At 44.0% G+C, this 9,883-nt stretch overlaps 1 pseudogene; it reads right to left on the bottom strand.

Annotated features, from left to right (window-relative positions):
* Positions 1-9,165: 9,165 nt before the first annotated feature.
* On the bottom strand, positions 9,166-9,648 carry LOC115872363 (annotated as a pseudogene).
* Between the last annotated feature and the right edge of the window lie 235 nt (positions 9,649-9,883).

Here is a 9,883-nt window from a genome sequence, read left to right as displayed (position 1 = left end):
ATGTTGGACTTGTGGGCTTGGGCAGCACTGGGTTGGGATATTTTCTTGATGTGCACTTAACCTTTACATAAAACTCTCTCTTATACATGAGTTTCTGTGCATTTGTTTCTCTAAAGTACCCAGACTAACACAGTTGTCCTAGACTGTAACTCTCTTTTTTTTTGAGAGAGAGAAAATTTAATTTATTTACATATCCTAGTAAGTCAAATCATCTCAGCAAATTAGTTACTCATTTGCTTGGCAATGAACTACATTTGATTTGCCTATGAAATCAGTGATTTATACAACATTGTCATATGATTTTTCAAAATGATTGAGGCCGAGCCTTAGGGCTTGGGGCCCATATTATTGTTAAGTTTGGCACATTTTACGTATCTTGTTAAGTTAGACTCCACTGCCATCGAATTGGTTCCAATTCATAGTGACTCTATGGAAGCAAATTGCCACATCTTCCCATAGAGTGTATGGTGATTTGAACTGGCGACTTTCCATTAAGAGTTCAGCACTTATGTCCCTCACTGACCCATAGCATTCAAGAGATAACACTGGAGGCACAGTGTGGGAATTGTGCCCAATCTGACTCCACCACTCCAGGGCAAAACACTAAGGGTGTGCAACAGAGCAGCAAGGGGAGCAAAGCAACAAAGTGCCCAGGGAATACCAAAATAGACTTTGGGGCCAGGGTGCGGCACCCCATTAGACTCAACTGGAAAACACTGCTCAAGGTCAACAAAGAAACCTGGAACTATTTATAGGCTTTTCTTCTTTTTGTTGTTGGTTTCTTTTGGTGCTGTTGTTTTGTCTTCTTTTGCTGTTTTGTTTTGCTCTGTCGTGTGTGTGTGTGTGTGTGTGTGTGTGTGTGTGCGCTTATTATTGTCTCTGCCTGTCTATCTAGATAAGATAGGCGGAGAAACAATCCGGAGGAGAAAACAACGGGACCAACAGTTGGTGGGGGTAGCGGGGTGGCGGGGAGAAGTAGGTGATAACAAACCCAGGGATAAGGGAACAACAAGTGATCTAAAATAGATGGCGAGGAGGGTGTAGGATGCCTGATAGGGCTTGATCAAGGGCAATGTAACCGAGAGAAATTACTGAAACCTGAATGAAGGCTGAACATGATAGTGGGACAGGAAGAAAGTAAAAGGAAATACAGGAAAGAACTAAGAGGCCAAGGGCATTTATAGAGGTCTAAATACAGGCATGTACATATGTAAATATATTTATACATAATGATAGGGAAATAGATCTATGTACATATATTCATAGGTTTAGTATTAAGGTAGCAGTTGGTCATTGGTCCCAAGTACTCCCTCAAGGCAAGAACACTTTGTTCTAATAACCTGGCATTCTGTGATGCTCACCTTTCAGTTGCAATCGCTGAAGACAAAGTGGGTGCATAAGCAAATGTGGTGAAGAAAGCTGATGGTGCCCGGCTATCAAAAGGTATAGCGTCTGGGGTCTTAAAGGCTTGAAGGTAAACAAGTGGCCATCTAGCTGAGAAGCAACAAAGTCCACATGGAAGGTGCACACCAGGCTGTGTGATCATGAGGTGTCGAAGGAATAAGGTATCAGGCATCAAAGACCCAGAACAAAAAATCATATCATAGTGAATGATGGATGCGGAGTGCAGAGTGGAGACTCAAAGCCCATCTGTAGGTGATTGTACATCCCCTTACAGAAGGGTCACAAGGAAAAATGAGTAAGGGTGCAGTATAGCACCGCTGAAACATACAACTCTCCTCTAGTTCCTTAATGGTCCCTCCCCACACTATCATGACTCCAATTCTACCTTACAAATCTGGCTGGACCAGAGCATGTACATGGGTGCAGATAAGAGCTGGAAACACACGGAATCCAGGGCAGATAAATCCCTCAGGACTGATATTGAGAGTAGCGAAACCAGGAGGGGAAGGGAAAGGTGTGGGGAGAAAAGGGGAACCTATCACAATGATCTACATATAACCCCCTCCCAGGGTGACGGACAACAGAAAAGTAGGTAAAGGGAGACATGAAGTAATTGTACTAATTTATAAATTATCAGTGATTCATGAGGGAGGGAGGTGGGGGAGGAAAATAAATTAAGAGCTGATACCAAGGGCTTAAGTAGAAAGAAAATGTTTTGAAAATGATGATGGCTACATATGTACAAATGTGCTTGACACAATGTATGTATGTATGGATTGTGATAAGAGCTGAATGAGCCCCCAATAAAATGACTAAAAAAGAGTTCAGCACTTAAACCACTGAGAAAGCAGGGCTCATTGAGAGTGCTATGAAGTGGCTCTAAATTAAAGGAGATAAAAAACACATGCAGCCAAATGCAGTGTGTGGTCCTTGATTGGCTCTGGAGTCAGAAAAAAAAAACAAAAAAAAACTCCCAAACCAGCAACCCTATAAAGAAATCTTTGAGGACACTTGGAAATTTTTTAGTAAGAATTTCATATTAGATTGTATCGCTTTTAAATTGGTTGTGTGTGAACTAGTTCTGTGATTATGTAGGAAAGTTTCCTAGTTCTTGGGAAATCCTAGGGTAATTCAGAAAGTATTGTTACAATATCCTAGACACCTTTGTTAGACAAAAAAATACCAAAATGTGAAACTATTATTTCTTGGCATATCCTCCGTGTGATTCTAAGTCACTTCCAAAAGCAGTGCTTCCATTTCTCAGCCTTCCTCTAAGAAATCTGAACTCTTAGATTCACAACGCATCACAACGACAATTTTGGCATCCTCAAGAGATGAAGACCGTGTTCCTTTTAAATGTCCTTTGAGCTTGGGGAACAAAAAATCCTCCAGCGACAAGGTCAGCGACAAGGTAGAGTGGTTTCCCAATCACGTTCTCCTAGGGCAACCTCAAAGAATGCCACTCTCAAAGAATGAGCAGGTGCATTATCAGTGCAACTTTTCTTGCATTTTTTTAAAGAGTCTTCAATTTTCTTAAATCTGCTTCCCTTTTTTTTTCATATTAAGGGCTAAAGTAGAAGGCAAATGTTTTGAGAACGATGAGGGCAACAAATGTACATATGTGCTTGATACAATGGATGTATGTATGGATTGTGATAAGAATTGTACAAGCCCCCAATAAAATAATTTTTTTTAAATCTGCTTCCCAATAAGCCCCTGCAGTAGTCCTATTGTCCTTCAAGAAACTCTACAAAGATTACCCCTTGGGGTCCTCTCTGTCTTGAATGTAACCGACCCAGCAGATCCTCTTGGAAGCACCCAGTTTTGGTTGGCTCATTTTGTCGAAGGCCCCCAACAAGTCCAAGACAGGAGGATTATTGAGAGAGGTTTTCTACAGCCACTCACTGATCACAGAGACATGCTTAAACATGCTTTGTTTGGAATAAACCCAGGCGCATACGAACAAGAAACATGATAGCGATACTTTTTTACTTACTTTTGTAGGAGCTTCAGTATTGGGGACTGGGCTGTCACAAAGCTTGCCACTTCTTCTCAGATAGCTCATGTAGTAAGTTCTGCTACTCGGCTGCCTTTCTCGGGCACGTTTGAGTGGCTTGCCCCTTATTGCCGTGAAGCCAAATGCCAACCCAACCTTCTCATTTTGATTCAAGTTCTTCACCCAAAGATTCTCTCTGACCTGTGCGATTTTGAGTACATTTATTTGAATGTTTTGCATTGAACATGCTTCATCGTGATAACTAGCAAACACTACTAAAATTAATTTATGTAGGGAAGAAACATGGGCCAGTTATGACCCATATTACTGATTTAGGTCAATATCCGTAGGAGCTGATCACCAGGACTTCCTCCCCGTCTCCCAGAGACCTCCCCCAGGAGCCACTGCTCGGTGTAGATGAGATAGGGAACTGCCCCATTCAGGGAGAACAATGGTTGTTAGGGGATGTCATCTGAGAGTGGTGACCACTTTGCCTTGCCTCAGAAAATACACATTCTGACCCCAGCCCCGCCCAGCCCCTACACAGTAATTTTCGTCCTGATCACCGAAGTGCCACACTCCTTCTGTGCACCCAGGCAAAGTTCTCAGATGGAAGCACCACTCCAGTAAAGGTAAGAGCTTTCAGATACAGTGGCTGAAGTGTAAAGATCAATACATCAAAACCAAGTTCTGCTTTTTATTGCTTTTTAAAAAGCTCTGGGTAAGCGAAGGACCCCAATCAGGGCGATTGTCTCTTGGTCATCGGTGCCCATGTCCACATTTTGTTAAATGGCTCATCCAGAAGGGCAGAACCAAATCAAGAGTTGGGAATAATGAATGAATACACAAGTCATGAAAAGAAGGGCATCTACCTCTGAAACAACTTGAACTTGAAGTTGCTCACAGAACCCCTGACAAGCAGATCCCAGAAGACAGTTTCTGGAATGAGACAGGCAGCGCACAGAATGTCAAATCTGAACAACAGAAGAAGAAATGCTAACTTGAGGCTGAAATTTGGCTTCATTTGTGCTCTGATCTCATTGAGAAATCAAGCAGATAAAGACTACCACCTCTCAGCCCTCCTGGATCCACTTGAGCCAAAAAAACAATCGGTAGGAAGCCTAAGAATCCATGGTAGACAGAAGGGGCAGTGGGCATTCTGGGCTCTTCCAAGAAATACTTAAAGTCCTCAGGCTTAGTCAAGGTTACCACATTCTAGAATAGTCTTTATTGCATAAGGTAGTGTGTACAGTTAAGAGTAAACTCTAGACAATGTTGAGGACCTCTAATAATAGAGCTAAGAAGCTCAGTTTCTGAATCACTGGCTTTGAAATCAAGTGTATTAGATGATAATGTCTTTTCATTGCAAACTACAATTGCAAGAGAGATGGGTTTTGTTGTTGTGTGTGTGTGCATTGTTCTTTGGTAACTATAAAATATTAACATTACCATCAAATGAAAACTTTTCTCCATAGGGTATAAAGTTGCAAACATCTGAGTATACATACAAGGGACACCATTGAGAAACAGTTCTACAAGAACTTGCTCCCAAGGCGGACACCATGAAAGATTCCCTCTGCAGATGCATCATCGTCACAACAGTAGTGATGGTGCCCATCTTTTTATTCAGCAGAGAACAGCCTGCTGACACTACACGTCTCCTGACTTTGGTGAGTGCCACACGCTAGACACGGGCAGAGTTGTAGTCCCTGTAGTGAAGAACAGGACATTATCTAAGCGTGTGTGCAAAGCCATCCCCGGCACTGGAAGCATACGGAAATAAGGAACGGCAGAACACTTGAGGAGTCAAAGTACGTTTTTCTTTAGTGAAGACAATAATGGAAAAGAATTCAAGGCTGGGAAGAAATACAGTAATACTTTCTATTATCTCTTTTCTTACTGCAATCAATGCAGTAGAAATGTTTCTTGTTTTCTGTTTTCCCATTTAAGAAAGTTTCCCTTGTTCGAGGTTCAATGTTATGTTCCCCTCCTCTATTTTATATGGTAGAATTTTGAACCTCAGAGTAGTCAAGTCATTTCTACTAAGTAAGAAAAAATCTAGAGTAGAGGAAATTTCACCAGGACCCAGAGAAGTCAAGGAAGAGAAGGAAGGAGGTGGAAGAGTGAAGTACCACACATGGGAAAGAGTCTGGATCAGAGCATTGAGGTGGTAAAAACGGGTCTCTATTTCTCAAGCCTAACATACACTGTGCCCTCATGGCATTAAAGAGCCCTGGTGGCACTGTGGGATAAGTGTTGGGCTGCCACCCACAAGGTCTGCTCTTCAAACCCACCAGCCACTCTGAGAAAGAAAGGTGAGGCTGTCTGCTTCCATAACGATTGACAGTCTCAGAAGCCCCAGGAAGGGTCACTATGAATCCAAACTGACATGATGGCACTGAGTTTCATGGAATTAGGTGACCCATATCAGACTGTGAGAGTAGACATGGCATCGACTGGCATCTTCATTCTCCGCATTTATCCCAGGAGAACTTAAGAAATCCCAACTTCCTTCACCCAATGACCCATAACCTATACAAGAGCCCCTAGGTGAGAACTCTTTCACTATCAGAGATTTTTCAGAATATGAGGAAGAAACAGTCATGAATTGAGTTCTGAACTCGCTGTCTTGTATTTCTGGGGATTTTTCCCCATTATATCCTGCAAAGGATAATTCACTCGCCACTATTTCCAAAAGGCATGCACCATGGAGCTGAAATGTACCCTTTTCTCAGGAGGAAGAGAAGATGGTAGCTTTGCTGAGAGACTGGACGGAGTTCAAGCCCAGCAATATCAACTACCCGTTGGCCTTCAAAGACCTGCAGAAAAACTCAGAACCGCTAAACGATGTGAACTCCCGAGTCTTGAGTGGATCTCCTCCTTTGAAAAGCAGTAAGTGCCCAACGAAGGTCTGGACCGTCCCTACAAAGCCCTTATTCCACTTGCTGACTCTAGAGGTTCACCAGTCCTGGTTTGCATATCCCCCAAAAACCAAAATATACACTGCAACTTTAAGAGTGTGACCCCAGTGACATAATACTCCTGGGATACTCCCTAATATGTACAATAAAAAAAAACATAAGATTTGAGAACCCAGATCAGGCCCAGCATGCATCCAAGGGGAATCTGCTGACAAGTTTTGAGTGTTCAAGTCAGCCTTTGACCTTCTATAATCAATTCACCGATGCCCTCCATCTAGTGACCACTTTCCTCCTGTCCCTCAGCTGTGGCTAGAGGGGGTTGACTGGAGGTGTGTTTCCTGTGTAGTTCCACCAATGAACCTTGGGCTCCCACTGGCGTCCACAGCCTTCTGCAAACCCGATTCTCAAGCTTTAGGCTCTGATACGAACCCTTCCCTTCAATTGCACATTATATGCTGCACAATAATTCAGTGACTGAGGATGGCCTGCTTCTTCCATGTGGACTTAGTCACCATCTCACTTAGATGGCTGCTTGTCTGGAGACAAGCCTTTAAGACCCCAGACCCTATTTTATAGCCAGGCATCATCTAGCTTCTTCACCACACTTTGCTATAGCCCCGCCTCCTCTGTGTTCTCTTCCAGAGGCGAATAGCAAGCAGGGCCATGATGCAAGCACTAATTGTTCTTAAGTTGGAGCTGGGATTTAGGGTGAGTGCCCAAACCACACTGTGTGTCTGTGCATCTACAGCAATGGGAATGAAGGATATATACATATATGTACGTGCATACGAACACCGTGGAAAATTCAGCCTGGATTCAAGGACTTAAATAGCTTTCCAAGACACCACACCACCAACTTCTCCCCTGTCCTTGAATGTGGGGAAACTGGATCTGTAGCACAGGTGCTTAAATAGCCACATGGACATGCAGTTTGTGACTGCTTCTCATCGGACTGAGTGTACAGAAGAGCAGAGAGGCTGCATGCTACCTGAGCGTGTTGCCTACGAAAATCCAGCCCCGAAGAAAGCAGTGGGTCGGTCAGTGGATGTCAGATTTGCCATCTCATGAAACAAATCAGCTGATCTTCCTGACACTGGGATAAGAGATTCAGAAAACACCTTCATGAGAAGATAAATAGGGAATCCAGGACAGATGAACCCTTCAGGACCAGTGGTGAAAGTGGTGATACCGGGAGGGTGGGGGGAAAGGGAGGTAGAAGGGGGGAACCGACTACAAGGATCTACATATAATCCCCTCCCTGAGGGACAGACAAGAGAAAAACAGGTGAAGGGAGACGTCGAACAGTGTAAGACATGACAAAATAATAATAATTTATAAATTATTATAAGGAGGGAGGGGGAAATGAGGAGCTGATATCAAGGGCTGAAGTAGAAAGCAAATGTTTTGAGAATGATGAGGGTAACAAATGTACAAATGTGAAAAAAATGTACAAATGTGCTTGACACAATGGATGGATGGATGGATTGTGATCAGTTGTATGAACCCCCAATAAAATGATTAAAAGAAAAGAAAAGGTATGTTCCAGGTTAAGTAGGTTTCTTCTAAGAAATCCAGAAATTTACTCCTTCCTTCACTCTACTCTTATAAGGTTCTAAATCTTTTCTTTTCTGATTCCATCTCCCACCCTTATCCACCGGATGACACCTTCCACTGTGCCCGCTGGAGCTCACGATCAGCTCACAACCAGATGGATTGTCCGTGCTCCCATGTGGTGGCAGCCGCCCCACTTCTTCGCCAGCTCCCCATGCTCCTCCGGTAGTCGATGACATCACTCAGACAATGCTCTCTCTTCTGAGCCATCAAAACCACACTGCGGTCGTTTCATCTTGATAAAAACAAAGTAAACTTATCTCGTAACAGTACGTATCTTGCCCTCACCACTTCACCATCATTACAGCCGTCCAGGTTACCAATCGCCTCCACCCTGCCAATGCCACTGGTAGACTTCATTTGCCAGTGCAGTACCAGTACTCTTCCAACATTTTCTTCTATTGTTTTCAGGATCCCACACTTTGCTGATTTCCCTCCAATCTTCAGTCTCCCTCCCTGGCTTATCTTCTTTCTCCAGTTTGTAAACCTGGAGGTACTCCAATCCTTGTCTAAATTCACTGTCTTGGTGAGCTCGTCTTTAATTGCTGCCTAGATGCTAAGTCCTCCTGCAACTATAGATGCAGCCTAGATCTATTTATGGATTCTGCAGCCATAATGTCCCCTTGTCCCCTGTCACTGACGATCCTGCTGGTTTTGTTACTAATTCAATGACGAGATAACACGGAGCCTTTCCCTGCCAATTCTACCAGGATCACGTGGTCGGCTGGGCTATCCCCGTCTCCTCAGTCTGTTGTCTAGCCTCCTGGACTTCAGCTCTGATTCTCTCTTCGGCCCCATGATTCACACCTGGGGATGGATGTTACTACCACCAACCCATCGGTGGTCACCACGGTTCTGGGGAAAAATTATATTTTTAATTGCCCAGATGACAACTGGAGTCCCCACTCCCCTTTGCATATGGGGACTCTAAAGCTCGAATTTCTCTGAGGCTTTTGAAATACAAATGAAAGCACGCAACGCTTTCTCTTGTGCGTTTGGGGGCTATGGACTCCTCTACTTACATTTCCCCACTATCTTGCCCTTTTATCCATCATTCAAGAACTCTTTAAATTGTATGGTTCCCAATGGCAACCTCTGATTTTTTGGTGGGATCTTGAGTGGAAGAGGGAATAGCAATGTTTGTTTGTTTGTTTGTTTTATCCACCTTAGGTTTATTCATACAAATAGCCCAGTAGGACACCGGCTCTAGGCAGATGGCAGCCTAGGGTCACATCAGTCCCTCTCATCCTCAGACGGAGAACTCTGCTTTGTGGGAGCCTGGGCACCTTTGGGAGCTTGAGTTGGAGTCAGGGCCTTGGCTGGAGCATCAGCCTTGCTTTGTGCCTGGGCCCGGGGCCGGCAGAGCTTCAAACCCTTGGCAATGTGTGCCTGAGCCCGTTTGCCAAGCTTGGAGTGGGCGATGTAGGCCAGTCGACTGAGCTTGTGCTTGATGCCTATTGGGATCTTAGCCTTGACCTCCGTGGGCATCACAAGATCCTTGTTAACCTCGGCACAAGCATCCATGGCCTTGACGTGGTTGGCTTGCATGTTCTTCCGGCCGTTTTTGTTGTGCTTCTTGGCAAAGCACGTGTTCCTCAGGAACTTGGGGTCCACCCACTTAAGAGATTCATATCATGGTGATTTGGGTTTCCTGATGCCACTTCTGTGTGATTTCTGGCATGGGTTGTGTGTGGTGTGGTTCTTGGAAGTGGCCATGTCTGTACCAACGCCTGCTATACCCAGACAGAGATGTTTAGTTGCCACCTTCATCCAACTCCCAGCTACCTTTTTCAAGGGCAATTTTTTTTAAAACATTTTATTAGGGGCTCATACAACTGTTATCGCAATCCATATACACATCAATTGTGTAAAGCGCATTTGTACATCATTCTCAAAACATCTTCTCTCCACTTAAATCCCCGGCATTAGGTCCTCATTTTCCCCTCCCTCC

Source organism: Echinops telfairi, unplaced genomic scaffold (genome assembly GCF_000313985.2).
Source record: "Echinops telfairi isolate 266 unplaced genomic scaffold, ASM31398v2 ScPeMD7_7424;HRSCAF=8462, whole genome shotgun sequence".
NCBI classification, from domain to species: Eukaryota; Metazoa; Chordata; class Mammalia; order Afrosoricida; family Tenrecidae; genus Echinops; species Echinops telfairi.
This window is presented reverse-complemented; position numbering and strand designations above follow the sequence as displayed.